At 42.5% G+C, this 21093-nt stretch overlaps 1 protein-coding gene across 1 annotated transcript in view; it reads right to left on the reverse strand.

Moving 5' to 3' along the window:
- Window positions 1-20067, reverse strand: part of FBXW7 (F-box and WD repeat domain containing 7) — a 130494-nt gene extending 110427 nt beyond the window's left edge. Inside the window, exons 1-2 of the mRNA XM_083520010.1 lie at window positions 19890-20067; window positions 19231-19282 (exon numbers count right to left, since the gene is read on the reverse strand). The gene's annotated coding sequence lies outside the window, so the exon portion shown is untranslated. The remainder of the gene's footprint in view (window positions 1-19230; window positions 19283-19889) is intronic.
- Between the last annotated feature and the right edge of the window lie 1026 nt (window positions 20068-21093).

Genomic DNA, 21093 nt, shown 5'->3' on the forward strand with positions numbered 1-21093 from the left:
AGGAAAAAAACATTATAGGGAAAATGTAAAGTAATATCAGGTGAAATCTCTCAGACGGCCTGAAATGAGCCAACTTCTAAAAATCAGCTGCCGTCTTGCCTAGTCACATTTCTGAGCTCATAAAGGAAGTGTTATTGCTGATGTATGTTTGCTTGCCACCAATATGCAAGATAGGGAATCACAGGATGAAAAAAATTAATACATACTGTATTAGAGTGCACCGAGCAACCTTACCCTAATAATTTCCCGATGTCTTTCCTAGTATAAAATTGCATCTCAAGATGAAACATCTCATAGAACCAAGTAAGACTTCCTGTCCTCCTTCTGCTCCTCCTCCATCTCCCTTTCAATGAATCTCAAGAGGCAGAGTTCTAATAAAGATGATTACAGCTATGCCATACTGTTATGCCAAGCAAAGAAATAGCCATCTTTTCCAAAGTTTTTATATAGACTGCTCGTTTAAAGAAGCATCTGTTATTCATCACAATTACCACTATTGCCCCATCAGTATCACCCGTTTCCCCTCACCCACAGAGTGGAAGATATCTGAAGTCCATACAGGGTGGGGTCCTAAAGGACTAATTTGTTTTTGGCCAGAGAAGACTAAAGCAGTTCTATGTTTTTGGATCTCAGAGCTGCTGCTGTTGCCTTGGTATTGCTATGGGTCTGCTTGTGTGCCCACCTGATCATTCTGCATATTTTTAAGTTATTACAGAAACATTTAAGTGTCAGAATCCTCTCCCTTCCAAGGAAACAGACCTGGAAATTGCCCCTTACTCAAAGTAGTGAGCAGCATAGAACAATGCTCTCATTTTGAACACAATAGATTTAATTTAAGCTTTATTTTTCTTATAGTAGGGAATTTGATATAGTCAAACAAAGAAACAGCTTTTGATTATAATTAGTTAAAGGCGGGTATAATCATTTCGAATTAGCATGTGATATGAAATGCATAGATAATTCAGGGAAACTTGTACTGCCTTTAACAGGAATGAAACACTAGCAGTAAAGGTTGTTATTCATTATTTATGTGCTCCCCCACTCATCTCATGTCAGTTTCCTTAATGTACTATTGATTCTCAGGATGCATAAAGATGGAGCCAGTGACAGACCACATATAGGGCAATCATCCAGTAAGTAAACAAAGTGACTGTTTAGGTAGATATAATCATGGAAGAATTCCAATATACAGAAGAACTTCAATGACACATGCAGATTTATCTATAATACCTAGCTACATATTTCAAGAAAGTATCTTAATTTGAACAAAGTTCTAAACAATAATTCAGTTTTTGAAAGGCCATTTACACATACTGGATGCGTTTACCTGATTGGATCCTGACTTAAGGTAAAGGTAAGGTAAAGGATCCCTGGATGGTTAAGTCCAGTCAAAGGTGACCATGGGGTGCAGCGCTCCCCTCGCTTTTCAGGCCGAGGGAGCCGGCGTTTGTCCACAGACAGCTTTCCAGGTCATGTGGCCAGCATGACTAAACGCTCCTGGTGCATAGAGGAACGTGACAAGTGCCAGAATGCATGGAAATGCCACCTACCTTCCTGCCACAGCAGTACCTATTTATCTACTTGCACTGGTATGCTTTCAAACTGTGAGGTTGGCAGAAGCTGGGACACAGCAACAGGAGTTCACCCTGTCACAGAGATTCTAACTGCCAACCTTCCAATCGGCAAGCCCAAGCAGCTCAGTGGCTTAGACCACAGCGCCACCTGTGTCCCTTACTAAGTCAGGATGTGCATGAACTGCACATACCCACATGAAGACCCTTTGCTGTTGCTTCATTCTTCCCTACACAAAAACAAAACAAACGAGGAAACCACAGATAACCATAACTCCTTGTCATATAAGAACTGGAAACACCTATGGAAAAGCTGGAAGCCAACTTGAAATAGTTGGAATAGGCTTCTGAATCCTTGATTGTTTTAGGTACTATAACATTATGGATGGCAAAAGCAACTTTCTTTCCAATAGGCTCATATGAGGCGGTGTGGGAGAACAGCAACATTAATTTAATTCTCATTTCTACAATATGAAAGATCTCTTAGATACATTGTAAGGGTTGTTGGCATCTGTCTGTCTCAAAGACAATGGAGTGAGCCTCTGGAAGTGAAGTCAGACCACTGCATTAACAGCACCAAAGTGACCTCCCTGGGATGCTAGGCTGGGCAGTGTGTATGGAGGTCCTGGACTGCCCAGACGGCAAGACCGCCCTCTCAGCCTTGCTGATGTGGTCCAAAGGAAAGCAGAGCAATACATTTGGCACCAGCTTGGCTGCAGGAGTTGCCAAAAGGAGGTGTGCAAGGTACTATCAAACAGTCAGGGACGCTGCTTGATCTGTGTAGGGTTTACTCCTTAGCCTTTTCTTCTCCCGAAGACATCCTGCAAGGCAGTGGAGGTTTAGGACCAGAATTTTCCTTCTCCTAGATGGGCTACCTTCCCAGGTGGATGAGCCCCATCTACCCTGCACTTCCCTCAGAGACTGTCTTCTTGACTGTTAGAGCCACTATTGGTCTCACCCGCTCAATCCACCAGGGCCTGTCTTGTGAGGAGCTTGTGTGTTAATCTGAATTTAGGTTTATCTGTGTAGATCATGGCATAAATATAAGATTGACATAACTAATATGACATGATGAACTCCATGGTAACCTGACACAAGCCTTACTCTAGCATCCTGAAAGGCATCCAGGATTACACTAAATTCACACACATCTGACTTGAAGATTAACACATGCAAATATAGAATTGCTAAATACAAGATACTCAGCTACCCAGTGGGATCCATCCACACAATGTTAAGGTGATTTAAAGGCAGATCGCAGACAGAGATGCCTAGGTTCAGATAATTTCTCACTATCAGAAGTCTTTCACTCTTTTGTTAAGCAAACAGGAACAGGATCACCAAAGATGAGCAAGGTGACAAAAAGGCAGGAAAATCTGGAAGGGATTATGGAAATTGTAGGAATCACTCATTTCACAGCCCCCTCACCTCTCCACTGGCATGCCTTGGCAAAAATGTATTTTAAAAAACCATTAGATTCAAAGGCTAGTGAGCTCTCACAGTTCCAACAGGACAGAACTTATACAGCGCTCCCTGGGACACAGCACACTTCTGCTTTCCCTTAACAACAGGTATACTTTCCTCTCCCACCCGCTTCTAGTGTGGGTATATGGCAAAATTGTCATGCCCATGCTCCTGTAGGCCTTTAGAATAGTTAGGGAATCTTTTACCCTTTAATTAAGGTGTGTGTGTGTGTGTGTGTGTGTGTGTGTGTGTGTGTTGTAATTTGCTACCTGCTTAGACTGTAACTTTGCTATCTAAAGCAGCATTTTTTATATTCTGTCACTCCTATGTCATATAATAAACCAAACTTTCTTTATTTCTTTGTGTGAGAGCTTCTTGTGGGCATAAGATTGAGGGTTAACACATATCCATAACAAGTGCATGTCATCACTCCAGCAAAATATCCTAAACCTCTCAGCATTGTGTATATGAACACACGAGTGCTGGCTGTGTACGTTTGAGTACACACTTGTAACAGTCTTTGCATGCAAGAGAAGTCCCTAATTCACTGATCAAGACTTCATGGTCTCCATGGCAACAATGACACTGTCTCAAGTAGCTACTGGCCCAACACATAGGGCAGGGCATACACCAGATCTGGTCTTTGCTCCAAGGGGCATATGAAGGCCTGAATATAGATGGGAGTTTGTATGACCCCATTGCCATGGCCAAGCCACTTCCTGGTGAGATCTGGACTGATTGTATGAGGCGCCACAACTTGTTATAGAATGCATAAGGCCACAATCACAATCACTTCTTAGTGCCCTCTCTGCTGTAGTGGAGCCCAGTCTAAGCCTTTGCATCCTTGAGCTCCAGGTAATGAAACAGGTTGGACAATGGCTAGAGTGCAGGTGATATAAAGGTAAAAGGTAAGGAAAAGGACCCCTGAACGGTTAAGTCCAGTCAAAGGCGACTATGGGGTACACCACTCATTTCACTTCAGGTTGAGGGAGCTGGTGTTTGTTCAGATAGCTTTCTGAGTCATGTGACCAGCATGACTAAACCGCTTCTGGCACAACGGAACACCATGACAGATGCCAGAGCGCATGGAAATGCTGTTTACCTTCCTGCCACAGCAGTACTTATTTATCTACTTGCACTGGTGTGCTTTCGAACTGCTAGGTTGGCAGAAGTTGGGACAGAGCAACAGCAACTCACCCCATCGCACAGATTCGAACCACAGCACCACCTGCCCCTAGGTGATATAAAACCCACTAGGAGGTCAAACAAGCATCACTTAGAGCACACAATCACACCAAATGCATGGCAATAGTTGTGACAAAAAAAGGCTTACTTTGCTGTCTCCACTGCATCCTTGAGTTCAGTGGAGTCATTCTGGGTTGTAGGGAACCTCTTTTTGTTAGGATACTACTTTTGCTAAGCTTAACCCAGCTGCCCTACATCTGATTTCAGATCTGATTTCAGGTGTGGGGCAGATAAAGGTGCAGCAAAACACAGTTTGCAGAGACAAACCAGGGTATTACTAGTGCTTGCAATCTCCTTACATCAGAGATCAGCAACGTTACCGAAGGATGGGCCGGTTGACGCTCCGTCCGTCGGAGGATGGGCCCGGAGCATGTGCAGACTGCGTCAAGGGGAGCACCCGGAAGTGCACTGGGAATAGCGTGTACGCATGCGAACGGGCGCCATCAACCCAGAAGTTGGTCCCCGCGCCGCGCGAGTAAGAGCGGGGTGGTGGTGGCAGGGGTCGCCATGGGCCAGTTAGACAAGCCTCGTGGGCTGCTACCAGCCCATAGGCCTTAGGCTGGCGACCCCTGCCTTACATAGCTGGTACATTTCAAGTCTAGATTACTGAAACACAGTCTCTATTGGTCTGTCCTTAAGGTTTGTCTGGAAGTTGCAATTAGTGCAAAATGCAGTCACCAGTGTTATTTTGCAGGGTGGCCTATAGTCAGCATGTATCTTGCCCTGCATAAAGAATAAAATTGACTGCCTATATGCTACTAGGCCAAGTTTAAGGTTTTGATTGATAAAGTTTAGGATCAGATTATCTTCCAGGATGCCCAATCTGAAATCTTATTTGACTAAAATACAATGGTTAGGATTAAGAACCTGGTATTTAATCCAGAAGCAGATTTTACAATTGCTGTTTAATGGGCAATTTATACACGCTTTGCATATAAGTACAATTGAACCAATGATCTTGGTAAAACCAAAAGAAAACACTCTGAAAAGACCAAAACTATAGACTATTACCCACTTACGCTGGAGTATTCTGAATACAACTACTAAAATAATTTGTATGAACTCAAGTTTACTGAATAATGTTGCAATCTAAACTGTTTGACTATAAATATTGCCACTGGTGGAAGGAGTAAATGAGATGGAAGGAGGGGGGACCTCATTTTCCTGCTGCTTCTCAAATCAAGCTCTGCTACTGAACTCAGAATAAGAGATTGGCTGAGCACTCAGTCCAAAGGGACTATAGGAGTCTGCCCTTAGCAAAGAGAAGCAGCATAACTGTGCTTCCTCCTTTCTAACCCACCGATCACCATTATTCACTTTAGAGGCACAGCTCAGCTGAAACATGGCAAAGGCATAATCAATGGGGAAGAAGAAGAAAAGCAGGCCATTCTCTAGCCATCATTTAATATCACTGAATTTGTCCAGCCTAGTTCACTCAAAAGGCTAAGCCATGGATTGTTTAATCAATACGTGGCTTGCCTGAACACCCTGATGCAGCCCAGCAAACTAATAATGGTTTGTTTTCTGACAATGATGTGAAGCCATAGTTTGGCTTTGACTTTCTAACGCGCTTAACCATAGTTTATTTGTCCACCCCATTCCAAATGCTTGTCAAGCTACAAAGGCACGAGGCAAAAGCAATTTGAAAACAGGCCATGCTTTTGCTTGTTTACTAATTTGAGAGACAACTAGTGGTTTCTTGAACTACGGTTTAAGCTTTTTGAGTGAACACAGATTCTGCCCGACACCAAGCAGCTTGAGCTGTTGGAGAAAACTCTTTGGATCCAGAAGTATCTGGATGCCCACACCCTTATTTTTCACAGGAACAGGAGGGGTTTAATCAAGAGCAAGTCCCTTTCCTGCCCCCAGAATGCACATTTTGCCACCTTCCTCATCCACACATAGATGTGGCATTTAGACCCACAAAGCACTACATAATCTTCTCTACCAGGATGAGCTACATGTATTTGCATAAACTGACAAAAAATTTAAAAGCTAAGTACAACTGTAACCCCTTTTAATTTTCAGCAATTTTTCATTTTTCTCCCTTTGAGTGTGAAGGTATTTCCCCCTCTAATATAGACATTACCAAGACAGCAGTCAACATAGTTTGACGAAAAAGCATGCCAATGCTAATCCTTAAACTACCCATTAGGCACTTAAACAGGGGTAGGAATGCAATCTTAAAAACAAAAACAAAAACACAAAAAAAACCAGACAGGAAGTTTCACTGAAGTTTCATCTTAATTTCCAATTATAATTATAATTTATTCAGACAAATCATCCAGTACTAACAAAAAAGATAAAGACACTCACTTAATACAACAACTCTATTATCAGCAGCCCGTTTCATTTTGTTTTGTAAGCTAAGCACTGTGAATCCAAGAGTACAACGTTGTGTGGATGAAATATCAAGATAAAGGCTACGCTACCTTTCAAGTTGGTCCACTGAAAGGCATCTTTTCAAGAGTCAATGTTGTGTTTTTAGGTATATGTGCTGGGAACCAAACAAGAGTCTGTCTGAACACAGGAGCTATGAAGACTTTATTTTTAAGTTGCTGAGCTGGAGTCCAAGAATTGTGTTGCAGTTCTCCTTGCGCACTTTTCTTCTTCACAAAAAAACTTTTTATTGTGCTTTAGTAGAAGGTCAATGGCTATCACTTCACTACTTGAGCACAATGGTGAATTGAAACAAGAACTCATAGCTGTTTGGACCGACAAAGCTACCAGTATGTCTAAGCCAATAAAGCGATTTGTTCATTAAAGCTACTAATAAAGCAACCTTTTGTTAGTCTATGAAACATCAGAAGCCTCAGAGAATGCATCTAACTGCAATATTTCTGGCTTTCCCACAAACTCTAGAAACGTCTCTTAAAACAAGTTCAAGGCTTAGTATTTTGATTTTCATATAGGTTGAACACACTAGTTGCATTTAATAATTCCATGTACATGTAACAGAAAGCCAGGTCAAGGCACAGCTAAAATGCAAAAGCTGTCAATAAAGCCAACAACAGTAACAACGTATACTTTTGAAACAGAGTAAATAAAATTACATGACTCTAAAAAAGGAGTAAGCGTTTGATAAGGGATGCTCTAACAGCACCCATGATGCTGCTTGACCAAGTTGTGGGTGCCTGTTTACTGGGCCAAGAGGTAGGAGTCAACTTGATTCATTCCAGTTAAGTTTAAGACTGGCAGCTCTGTGAATTTTGCCCATCCTGTATATGTTGACTGACAATATAAGCCAATAGGATACCCTCTATTTTAATGCATTTCTAACTACCCTTTGAAAGCCACGCACCCTAGATCTTAGGACACTTTCCTTATCATATTTCCTCAGTCCATGGTCCATGGTCCATCTATAAAAGAACCAGAGCACTAACCAGAATTAAGATTAAGCTCAGGATTAAGAGCTCTCCCCAGAATGTAACTAACATGTAGCCTAGTCCTCAAAAGGGTATGCCATAATAAATCTGCTAGTCTTTTAAGGTGCTAAAAGACTTTGTTGTTTTGCTCCCCTCTGGAAGCTATTATCAAACAGGATAGTAAGGCTATCCTCCCAACCTCACAATCGTTATGAGGCATACATCACAATGCAAATACACTGGTAATCAATTCTTGGTTGATTGGGGTGGGGCAGAGGTGACAGAAAAATAAGAGGAATGTGTGAAAAAAATCAGTATGCAGAATCTAGAAAATTAATGGAGAATAACAGGATGTAGCAGGGCCTGGGAGAGAGAAAAATACAGGAGCATGCATGGAATGTTACAAAATAATACAAACCAAGAGGAAGAGCTAAATGGTCTAAACCATCAAGTTATTTGCTGCACTGTAGATTCAACTGATCTACAAAGGCCACAGTCCAATGCACATTTAATAGGGATCAAGTCCCACTGAATTTATTTCTAAATGAGTAGGAACAAAACTGAGCACCAAGACAAAAACATAGGTGCAGACTGTGGGTTGTTTCGTACATGTATGTATATCACTCAATTACTAATTCAGATGCTACACATTCAGATTGTTTAGAATTATAAGACTGAGGCTAACCTCCACCTCAGGCTATTCTCTCCCTTCTTCTGTTACGTTTTTGAGTTTCTAAGTCCCACTGAGTTCAATGGCACCTTCTCCCAGGTATGTGAGTATATGACTGCTGCCTTAAACAGTCAAAGGGCAATGTAATGAGAATTATTTTTTTTATGGCATGAACTTTTGGAAACTCATCAGATGCACAGTAGTCGCCTAAGAATGATGTATACTCAGAGTGCAAGGGGGGACAGATTCCTTCAAAATAAATAACAAAAGGAAGATCAAACAATGCAAGAGAAATAGCATTAGGTGTATCATAGCAATATGCCGCAGTTCAGAAATTAATACAGAACTTATTCAAATTAATACAAGGCTTAATCAGTGTGAGTGTCAAACATGCCTGTAAGCTACTGGTGATAAACTGATATTACAAGATTGAATCCTGTACACATACTTAAAACAGAGACAATTATGTTTGGGAGTGTACTAGTCATTTCCAGAGTTTGTTTAGACCAAGGTTCACAATGTCAATTTTCCCTCTGAACCTTTTCTGTTGGAATATGGCAAAAATGAATATTTATTATGCAAGACTGAAATTCTCTCCCTATGGTTCCTGAACATTATTAATTTTAATGTCAGATTTGTGTCATAGTGAGACGTTTCATCTTTCTGTTCTCAGGATACCTGCCCACTAGCATGACTGCTTCATTCATCTAATGAAATGGACTCTTGGTCCACAAAAGCTTGACACAAAAAACTTTTAAGGTGCCAGAAGACTGTTTCTATTGCAACAGACTAACTTGGCTATCCCCTACAGAAGTTATCAAGTAGTTTCATTGCATAGGAGTACAGTCAGAATTTCAGATAAAGTGGTACCTCATGTTACATAGGCTTCAGGATACATACGCTTCAGGTTACAGACTCCACTAACCCAGAAATAGTGCTTCAGGTTAAGAACTTTGCTTCAGGATGGGAACAGAAATCGTGCTCCGGCAGCAGCAGGAGGCCCCATTAGCTAAAGTGGTGCTTCAGGTTAAGAACAGTTTCAGGTTAAGAACGGACCTCCAGAACGAATTAAGTACTTAACCCGAGGTACCACTGCACACCAGAATGGTGTTTACATGAACGTACAGCAACAGGAACCAATGTTGGACACACCACATGAATTTCAATAAGAGTTCTGATGGTGAAGCTATAGATAATACGTTGAAGTTTGGACTGCAAGAACATTAACACTACTGAAATGCTGGATTTGTTTTGTTGACAAGAGTTCAGCCACCTGTTTAATACTACACAGAAATGCCATACTTCTATACCAGAAATCACATAATAATTAAATTAGCCATTTAAATGGCTGTTTGTGAACAAACAACTGAGCTTTTTTTTTAACAGACTACAAAGAATAGCACTACAACAGAGAGGCTACCATTTCTGCATCCAAGCAGGAAACAGATCCAGTAGAAATCCAGGTTTAGATGACCACTCAGGGATGCTTCCTATAAGGTACTGTATTTTTAAACTCCTGAAGTTTAGCAGCTGGCTTTGTGCAAGACACTACTCTCAGCACAAGGTACCTCACACACTTATGCAACTAAAATACTAGTTGCAGCTTTGAAAGAATACAAGGATGCAAAAGTAACAAATGCATTCCTTTTTTAAATGCAGTTTTTTCAACAACAAAAAGTCATATGAACACAAACTAAAGCAAATTAGTTCTAATTTACACCAATTTCCTGCTTATTCGCACTTTCATACCCACAATACTAAGTCTCTTGCCATCCACTTCAACTACAAATCAAACCTTAATCAAAGATAAATTCTCCAACTTAGTTTCACTTTAAATAGTAGTAGTTTCTGGGCCTTTTTTTACCCCCAAAGAGGCAACTTTTGCTTCCAGGCCTTTCCCATCTCACTGCATATGCTGTTCTTGGCAAGCTTCCAGCTTTGCTCTAAAAGCAGTCTTGGCTATATTTTTCCCTCCAGCGAAGTGCTTGGACAGCTCTGGATTTTCCCTTTTCTGAAAAAGGGAGGGGGGGAATGGCCTATAAATACAATTTGTCTTGTCTTCTATAAAGGCAAGAGGAAACGTTAAAGAAAATACATAGCTAAAAATAAATCTTGAATACCTGTAAAAGTAATGGCAGAGTGAGAAACAAGTGCCTCGCATTGTCCTGAGTTGTAAAAAGAACAGAAGTAAGCCACTAAGCATGCCACAAATACACACTGGCTAAATAATAATAAAAAGTAGAAGAGACTTATCCACACCCTCAGGAAACAGGATAAAACTGTTTTTGAACCGCACAGTGAGTAGTGGATCATGTCTGCACCACACTTGGTCTCCACAAGTCTGACAACGTCTAAATGGCACGTACGGTATTCCCCTCTGTGTATTTTCAGGGATATATTTGTAGAAATTCACTCAAAAGCGGATGTCGTATCAAATACAAGGACACCTGGGGCAGAGAAAGAGGGATCCTCCTTCCCACACATTGATTAGGCAGAGTTTTCTGAACGCAGGACAACACCCAGGGCTTCACACATTGCGGCTGGGTGAATAGCAAAGTAAAGAACAACATATGGATACAGTTTTTAGAGCTAAAGGATTTTTTAAATCTCCCTGAGATTTAACTGAAGAGTAGTTACATCAGGCTAGACAAATAGTCCATGTAGCTGGGTAAGTAGCACAGAGTGATTGCAAAAGAAAGTTTAGACCGTAACACTGAATATGCAGAAACACCACAGCTGTATTTCATTGCTTTGTAACATACTCAATACCTCCTCATTAAGTCTTGAGAAATGGAAGAGATTCAATCTCATCAGGAAATACAGAACGATAATTAGTAAGCATAAAAAGAAAACAAACTATTAGCTGTAGAAAACACCTATCTTAGGTCACATAACAGAAAAGGCCTTAATATTTCACAAGTAGACTAAAAAAATGGAACACCAAATTTCATCATTATTACACACAAGAGGTCAAGCTCTCTACTTAACCCCAGACTTCTGCACAGAGCCAGACTGGGGCTACAATCTAACACAAAGGCCCACTAAAATCAGTAGACTTAAGAGTAACTAGCTCTGGGATGGATTGTGACCAATAAATTTGGTTTCAAATCATGCCGTTTAAAGGTGTTTCACGTTTTTGTTCTAGGAAAGCATTAGGGGGTACACGTGGCCTCCCATGAGTTGCTGGCTTCCCCCTGTCATGATCCCTGATCAATGTCCATGACAGGACTGATAGGAATAGGAGTCCAACAAATAAAGAAGTCCATGGGTTCCCCATCCCTGTTTTAGGAATAAGCCTAAGGAGAAGTAGTGAAACCATTGTTCCCCATAAAACTTTTCTCACAATGAGCTGCAATATAAGAACAACTGCACAATGAGGCAGTGATGTAGGTTTGCTGGAAAGCTTGGATTAGGGTAATTTGTATCAGAAAATTTTGTTTGGATTTTTAAAAATGTGTGATGCCCTAGAGTAATCCAATTAAGCCTGTTTATTTCACTTGTACTTAGTAACCAAAGCTAAAAATATTGAAAATGCCAACCTTAGCTGATATTTATTTAAAACTTGCATCCTTTCTTTGTTACTAAAGCTAACACTATTCTAGGCTGCATCAACAGAAGTATAATGTCCCGATCAAGGGAAGTCATAGTACAGCTCTATTCTGCCTTGGAAAAACCACAAACAGAGTATGACCAAGATAACAAAGGGTCTGTAAACCAAGTTTGATGTGGAATGGTTGGGGAGCTGAGTATGTTTAGCCTAGTAAAGGAGGTAGGATACCCATCTTCAAATAGCTAAAGGGCTGTCGCATGGATGACAGAGCAAGCTTGTTTAGTCCTGCTCTGGAGGGTAGGACCCAGACCAATAGATTCAAGTTACAAGAAAAGAGATTCTGTCTAAACATCAGAAGGAACTTTCTGACAGTAAGAGTTGTTTGACAGAGGAACAGACTTCTACAAGAACTTCCTTGGAGCTTTAAAGCAGAGGTTGGGTGGGTCATCTGCAGGTATGATCTAGCTGAGATTCCTGCCTTGCAGGGGGTTGGACTACATGACCCTCAGGGTAGCTTCCAGCTTTACAATTCTATGATTCTATGAATTTATGAAATGGGAAATGTCCCATTAAAAAATTAAAACTTGTACACTCCACAACCATGTAGTGAAGACTTTGAAAACAACCTGACTTTGCTTAGTTACCCCTGTAATATTTGATTACATGAAGTGCAATCCTTAGCATCCCTCAGAAGCAAGCCCTACTGGTTTCAGTGGTACATGTGCTTGGGGCTGCAGTCTTAGATCACAAGATTGCTCACCATTCTTGAACTTCTCGTTAAGGAAGAGATGCTAAGCTTCCAAGGATCTCCAAGAAATCAAAACACATACTTGGGTAGTGTAATCCATCACCTTATCTCCTACAAATCCTTTACTGCTGGGACTCAGCGTGACAATAATGATATTTTCATTGATCAAGCAAGTTAAGTAGTTATTTTCAAAGAACTTCCCACATTATCTCAAAATCGTTCTTAAGTTGGAACAATTATTTTAGAATCCAAAACTTTATCCAAATACAATCTTTTCAATTAGGTTTTCCATTAGTACATTTATCACAGGTTAATGCCATCTACCATTATGTTGCCACTCATTGAGTTCTGTGATGGCTGTTGTTTACTTTTCTAAAAATTTAGTTATCTCCCTTTTGCTACTTTATGTCTAGTATTAGTTTCAGTATCACTTCTGTTTCGGAATTTACTACATACAAGTATACTCAGCAAATTTACAGGGGAGGGGAATATTTTTTTTAAGGGTTTTAACCAGAGACAAAGAAGAGCATTTTACTCTCCTGCTACATATCCATTCAATATATATCACTACTTTATAAGAGACTCTGAAGTCAGCTAAGGTTTCCAAATATTCTGCCTGCATTAAGAATGCAGCTGAAAGGGGCTTTTCTTCCTGATACTCCTACCAAGATCTAAAGGCTACTGTATGGCTGAGCAGCAGAACTGAGAGTGGTTAGGATCCTTCTTCACAGCTCCTTTTCTCGCACTGCAACCTGAAGTATCACAAAATGAGAACATGAACCATACTACAAAAAGGAATGGTGAAAGGGATCTGTCAACAGCAAATCAATATGAAACCTTGACAGAGGAACAAAATTAATGCTGTAGAATTCAATCCTTAAAGAATCTGAAGGCAAGATTTCCAAGCCTAAACAACTGAAAAGACTACCTGAATCTTTTCTCCCTGGAGTCTCTGGTCTACAAAAGTACAGTAATATACTTACTGCTTATACCTGTCTCAATTCAGATGCTAGAAGAACGGTCTCATCCAAAACCTGAACTCCTAGAACCTATTATGTATTCAACAATGCAAGTTTAAAAAGCAGAGCAATGTTGTAAAGCTAAGCACTCTATAGAAAGTTATTGAAATGGGATAGACAGCCAGCTAGACAACCTCATTTTGCCCCATTTATGCATATGTGATATAGTGCAGCCTTTAATTACATGATTACATATTACTTTAGCTATACAACTCCTACATTGGTCAACATTCAGGATAGGCAGTGTTTATAAACTTATCTGCATATTAGTGAGGCTGTTTTAGGACACCTCCCTTGTTTGCTGTAGAAGCTGACATTCAGAAACAGTAAGCAGAAACTACAAAGCTTCATACTTTAAGCAGATGAATGTCACTTCAGAAAACACACATAAACCACACAAACAGATATATGAATTGAGTTTAAAAGATAGTGAATGTTATCCAGCTAAGTCATACTCAGAGTAGACCCCATTAATGCAAAGATAAGCCAAACCGTGACCTAGTGTGTGAATAAGCAAATGTGCAGGCTCACAGAGAAAAGACAGCAGCTGCTCCTGCCCTCCTTCCCAGGACCTGCTTCAACCCAAGGCTAAGCTGTGGTTTGGTTCGGCATTACTTCCAAATCTGGGCTCATGCCTTGCCTCTAAGGTTTGCTCTTCATTTACTGCTCAAGGTTTCTCTGGACAAGACAAGCCATGAATCTGGGTTCAAACACAACAAACAGATGGACAGATCCATGCAGAAAGTAGTTTACATAGCAAATTCCTGAAGTGATTCCAGCAGTTTTAATCATGCCAAAACAAGTGATTCTTTTTTTTTTTTTTTTTTTTTTTTTTTTGCTGCTATTTATGATGTTGGGCCTAAAGTTGCCAAAATTATATGGTGAGCTATTCACACAAACTGCTTGCTATGTGAAGCTGCCTCCGTATGGCTGAGCTATTTAGTTACATGGATATTCAAAATCAGCCATATGAAATGGCAACCATTTCAGAGGCTCTTTCAAGTAACATCATTGTGGAATCTATAACCTGTGAAGCAGCTCTTAACCACTGAGTGGTAGCTACAAATGTGGTTCTACCCTGTTACAATCCCCATTTTTCAATCACTTATGAAATATGAATGTCAGACTGGGCACAAAAGGGGAGAAATGTCAAGAAGAAACCTGTGTACTTCTCCACAAATAGTTATATTGTAAACAGACTATTCTGACAGTTGCCTAACCAAATATTAAGCTGTGTGACATTACCTTCCATAATTAAGGCTGCTGCAGCAGGTGTATTTTGTAGGCTCTTGCAAAAAAAAAAATATTGTGGCATAATAAACACGTTTGTCTTCAAGCTACCACTGAACTCTTGTACTTGCCACAAAAGGCCAACACTGCTACTCTTCTTGAACCTACTGAGAAGGTAATTGCTCAACCCATCCCAAATTTAACTGGGGTGAAACTGTTTGGCTGACAACACTCATACTTAGCCTTAATCCAAAATCAAGAAGATGAAAGACAAAGTGCAAGTCAATGGATGAGGTAGCTTCTGAGAGGGAAAATCTAGAAAGGAAGCAGCAAAAAAACAGTGAAGAGAAGGCATGACAAAGAACTGACAGAAATTACTTGGAAAGGCCAGAATTTAATGGCTCTTTTGAAATCTCAAAGAATGTAGAAACATGTCATCATCACCATCTCCTAGTAGCAATGGCTTCTTGTCAACCACGAATATCAGAAGGTAGGATGAATGGGCAGAGCACAAGATGACACAAATGACAAAGGCTACATTCCACATTAGTCATATTCAAAGCAGGCTCATTGAAATTAATGAATATGACTAACTTAGGTCCATTAATTTCATGAAGTCTCCTCTAAGTAAAATTCAGTTGCCTATAACCAACAGTCTTTTGAAACAAAGGTTCATTACCTTACTCAGCTTTTTCCTGTGGAATGAACAGATTTTGATACTAGAAAGACACAAATGAAAAGAAGGGGATATGCTAGCCTAAGTAGACCATAAAGAACTAAAGCCATTTTTAACTTAAGATGTTCTAAGAAAAGTGTAAGACTGTGAGCTAACCAATTCTAGGACAAAAATAAATATGCACCAAGTATGTTCTCTTAGATGTGCCATTTATTTTAATAGAATTTACTTTCAGGGAAGTGCTTTTTTGGCACCATAATCTAAGACTGAAGTTAAGCACATCAGCAGAAGTGCTACTAAAACACAGATAAACGGAATGAGATGATCTACCAGGTTGTTATATTGTATGTTTTGAAGAGGTTAACTAGAGTACAAAATCTAACAAATGGTACAAGTCCAGTATAGCATTAACACCTTTAAAACTGTACTGTCCACTACACTTCCTCAGGAACTTAAGAAACCTGTTTTACTAGTAGTTATTTTTAAACAAAGAGTTTACACAATACAATTACATAGTGAGACAGTGTGCAAAACACAAGCATTAGTGTAGCTCTTTAAAAGTGGCAGAAAATATTCAAAAGTGATACTTCACTGGCTTTACCATATTGAAATGATTGATACAGCAAGAGGACAAGGAAAAGAATATGGCTAGGAGGTTAAGGAACATGGATAGAGAATGAACCATACTTGATCAAAAACAGGAAAAAACCAAGTGAACAACAGTTCTCCATTGGAAAAACACATTGGAAGATATGTAAATGAAAAAAGCAATGCCAACTGCAGACACAAAAAGAAGAGAAATAAAAATAATGGAAGCATTAAATGAGCTAAGACCTAATGCATAAAACAAATCAACAACAATTATTTTAAAGTGTGTGATCTCATGTTAGTGTCCTTGAAGTTACATTTAACATTAAAGCTGCAATCTATACAAACTGGCCTTGAAGTAAGTCCTGTTTAATTCAATGGGACTTATTTCAGAGCAGAATTTTATTTAATTTTTATTATTTCTTAAGAATGCTTGTTGCCCTCCCCCTTCAGCTCAATGGAGGCCAGTGTGGGGAACAAAATACATATCACATGAAACACAATGGACCATGCAAACAAATTAAAACAATAAAACAAATTAAAACCACACACCAGAGTTACATACCATCCATTAACTGAAACCCCAGTCCTAACCATTTCTACTCAGAAGTCAGTCCTATTAAATTCAACTGGGCTTACTCCCAAATAAACGGGGATAGGATTGCAATCTTAGGCTACAATCCTAACCCAAACTATGAGGGAATAAGCAGCTCCAATGAATGTAACAAGACTTACAAAGTTTGTTCTTAGTGCCAAAATGATAGAAGTGATGGCACCAACTGCACTTCCAAGAGGAGGACATTCCACAAGTGGGGTGGCAGTGCAGGAAAACCTCTCCAGTGGTATACAGAGAAGGGCATCCTCTGAATATAGGCAGGATGATATAGGGCTGGGGTAGAGAACCTGTGACCCTCAAGATATTATTAGACTACAAATCCCATCAGCCCTAGCTGGTATGAGATGATGAGAGTTGTAGTCCAGCAACACTTGGCAGGCCACTGTTCCCCATCTTTAATATATGGGAGAGATAGTCCTTCAGTTATTCGGGTCACAAGTCACTTAGCATGAGCATCTTGAATTCAGCCTAGAATAAAATGGGCAGTCAATGTAACTCCTTCACAGGATAGCACTCTAAGTAATTTCAAAAAGCAATTTACACTAATTATTAAAACATGGTCACATCAATTTCCATTTATGTTTTGGTATAAAAATGGTAACTGCACGGAGCAATACAAATCATATTTACTCAGAAGTAAATTCTACTAAATTCCACTGGCAAACCAATCCTAACCTTATTCATGAAGCAGCAGGTTGTGACAGCAATGCTGCATCTTTAGCCCCACTGCTCGTGCAGGCAGGAGCAAAAGGAAGGGAAGGGGGACCCTGTTCCATGCTATGCCTGGCTAGAGATGATGCGAGGATTGGGCGAAATAAGGCCCAATGTCATCAGGTGACTCTAGTGCAGCCAATTCTGCAGGTGACTGTCTATGTAAATCCCCCCCAATGTTACTTTTAGTGGAGTTGATTAGATTATTTATACCTTGCCCATCTGGTTTCCCCAGGCGCTCTGGGCAGATTACAGCATATCGAAAAACATAATAAAAACATCAAGGATGTTTTTCCCAATTCAGATGTCTTCTAAAAGTTGTGCTATTCTTTATCTCCTTGACATATGAAGGGAGGGTGTTCCACGGGGGGGGGGGCACTACCAGGAAGGCCCTTGGTTGTTCTCCAGACACCATAAGGCTAGAACTCCCATCAACCTTAGCCAGCATGGCCAATGTTAGTGATGACATAATTTGTTAGTTCTTAGTTCAACAGTATCTGCAGAGCCACAAGTTCCCTACCCCTCATTTAGGACTTCAGAATATCAACCCAAACCATGTTTATTTTGAAGTCCTCACAGAGTTCAACAGTATCAAATAAATGCTGTAACAATGCAATCCTATGAATGTTTACTCAAAAGTATCTCGCGCTGTATTCAACAGTCACATAACAAAAGATAGGGCAAGCCAAACATTCCAATACTTGCACCAACCCACTGGTAGATAACAATATGGAGCTAAAGTTTATGCACGTGTGTTGACCGTAGTGAGTCTTCTGATACAACTCCTACTATTAAACAGAGAGAGAGAGAGAGAGAGAGAGAGATGAAAATTATGCCACGTACTCTTGAACATCAGGCCGACAAGCTGATTTTCAAAATATGGACAGAGTGGGTTTCTTAAATAAAATGTAACTCCTATATAGTTATAAACTTAAGGCAGCACACACATTTAAACTGCATTAAAACTAACTTAAGATAATTTCTGATATAACTTTGCAGTGCAAGTGCAGTGCATATTAAAAATGTACAGAGTGTATTCAAATCTCAGACTTTTCAAGTGCTCAAGACCAATTGAGGCTGAATGAATCCTACCCTTGCCCTGCTTATCTTCAGCCCATCCAAACAGGAAGATACACCCAGTACCTCACAGTAGTCAACATCAAGTCCCTGTAAGAAAAACAGGCATATACCTGGTGGAGGGACCAAAAGTATGCAAAACTACTTTTTGTGGCTGGTAAAGGGGGGGACGACTGCGGGAGAGGGGGTGAAAAAGAGAGAAAGAGTCTTAACACTTGGAGCAAACACGATGTCCGAAGTCGTCCCTTGATTGGCTCTCTCCAGCCCTTCTCTTTTCATTAAGCTACCCAACAAAGCCATTTAAAGCTCCCCTCGAGATGCACCCATCGTTTCCGCCTGACCCCGATGGAGAGATTTCTCGGCCACGGCTAAGAGGGAGGGTCAGTTAGCGCAGCAGACCGTGCAGAGCGACCGGCAACGTGAGGCGCATATGAAACGAGGGGCAGCGGCGGCGGCGGCGGCTGCCCTTCACACCCCACCAAGTGCTGCGCGGGGCACAGCCGAAGCATCCCATTCCCTTTCCCCATCCTTCCCGCTCCCCGCCCCCTTTCCCTTGTTCCAACCGGGAGGAGCGGAGGAGGAGGAGGAGGAGAGAGGGTCGGCATCCACGTGCACCGTCCGCGGAGCCCGGTGGTGGGATGCTGCAGCGGATCGGAGCGACAAACCCACCGCACCTTCCGTCCCACCGGTTGTTACTCACTTCGGGAGGGAGAGTGGAGCGAGAGAGAGGGAGGTCGATCAGCGGAGCCGGGCTGGGTTTCCTGCCGTGACCGTAGCAGACGTGGGGCCGAGAGGAGAGCGTGGCCGCCGGGACCACCGCTGCTTCTTCGCCCGCGGCGTGGCGGGCCGGTGTGGGCTGGGCAGCAAGTTCGACGCGGAGGAGGAGAGTCGGCTCGGGGGTCTCGGAGGCGCACAGCTGGAAGGTGCAGGACGGGTCCTCGCCGGCTCCGGGGGATCCTCAGTCTCAGCAGCAGCAGCAGCGAGCCCGGGGTCGCTTCACATGGAGCCGCCGGCGCCTCCACCTCCTCCAGCACAGCGCTGCCCGCCGCTTCCCCCCGGGGCCGGCGCGGCCACCCCCGGCCTTGGAGGGGGAGGCGGCGAGTGGGTCGGGCCGCGGCCCCAGCCCGGCTCTGGCTCTCATACACTCTCTCCGGGGGTCTCTGCCGCCGAGGGCGCTGCTAGGGCCCCAGCCAGGCAGAGGCAGCGCGGAAGCGGAGCCGGACGGCCAGGCTCAGCGCCGCTCCCGCCCCGCTCCCAGGCATGTGGGTGACTGAGTCTCCGCGCTGGGTCCGGGCGCTCCGCCGAGGGCGGCGGCAGTGTGAGGAGGAGAAGGAGAAGGGAGCGGGGCAAACGAGGAGCCGCTTCTGTTTCAGGAGGGGGAAAGGGGGCAGAGGCTCGCGCGCGCAGCCACGGGACGGTCCGGCTGCCTAGTCGCGCTCGGGAGCCGCTTGTTTCTGTCCCTCACGCGAGCGCACACAGTCAGCGCTGAGGAGGAGGGAGGAGGAAAAGAAGGGACGGCCCGTCGACGGCGGCGCGGGAAGATGACACCAGCCGTAGCCTGGCAACAGCAACCCCCCCTTCACCAGCCGCCGCCGCCTCCCGGTGCGAAGTAATGACGTAGAGGGGTTGCTACGCAGGGTTGGCTATGGGCGGGGTGCTGATGCTGCGGAACGGTGTCGTCCGGGACACTGGGGTGAGTCGAGGAGGAGAAGACGCCTCGCTCTGCGCAGCCGCAAACTTTGCGGGCGGGGTGGGAGATTAACCTCTTCGGCGCCTTGGATATTTGAGAGGAGGAGGCAGATAGAAGGCAACGCGACCGTGAGGGACCCTCAGGGAGGGCCTGTTGCCGACGTGGTCCCGAGACTCGTGCATTTAGCTGCCAGCGCGGAGACATACTCGATGCAAGGCAGCACCTTTAACTCTGGTGTCACCGGGCTCCGAACTGGATGCAAAATCCCTCTTCAGTCGTGAAGGTTCCCTGTGTGATTCGTCAGCATCTGTCAGTCTTCTACCTCCCAGGGCTGTTGTGAAGATAAAGGCATCGGAAGGAAGGGAGTTGGCCACCGAGGCAAAGCTTCTCCCCTGTTATCCTCTCCCCACTCCACTGAGAGTGCTTCACTTTGCAAACACTTATGAAATATATGTTCTGGGTATGCAAGGCTCATGATCTGTGTTGGTCCCACGGTTAGCCACCCAGTTTCCAAGTGAAGTGATCGTGTTGCCCGTCTTAAGGCTGACCTGGGCTTGCAATACCTTGCATTGTATGGTAGAAGTGCAATCGAGCACTATGCAGCCCGGAAGTACACACATGTAATGATCAGCTATTTTTAAATAATAATATGGAAGAAATTTATTAGACTACTGTGGCAAAGCACATGGCTGGTTAACCTGAGGAAACTAGCTCACCACATTTGAATAATGAGGTATCTCCCTGCCCATCATTCTGTAAAAATTACAAAATCTAATGAAACTGCAAAGCTTACTAATTTTTTGCAAGAGGGTGTGAAGAAAAGATAGAACATCCTTAGGAATTGGCAGTGCTAGCACAAATGTTATGCATCCG

Source organism: Podarcis liolepis (genome assembly GCF_965112155.1).
Source record: "Podarcis liolepis genome assembly, chromosome: 9".
Taxonomy (NCBI): domain Eukaryota; kingdom Metazoa; phylum Chordata; class Lepidosauria; order Squamata; family Lacertidae; genus Podarcis; species Podarcis liolepis.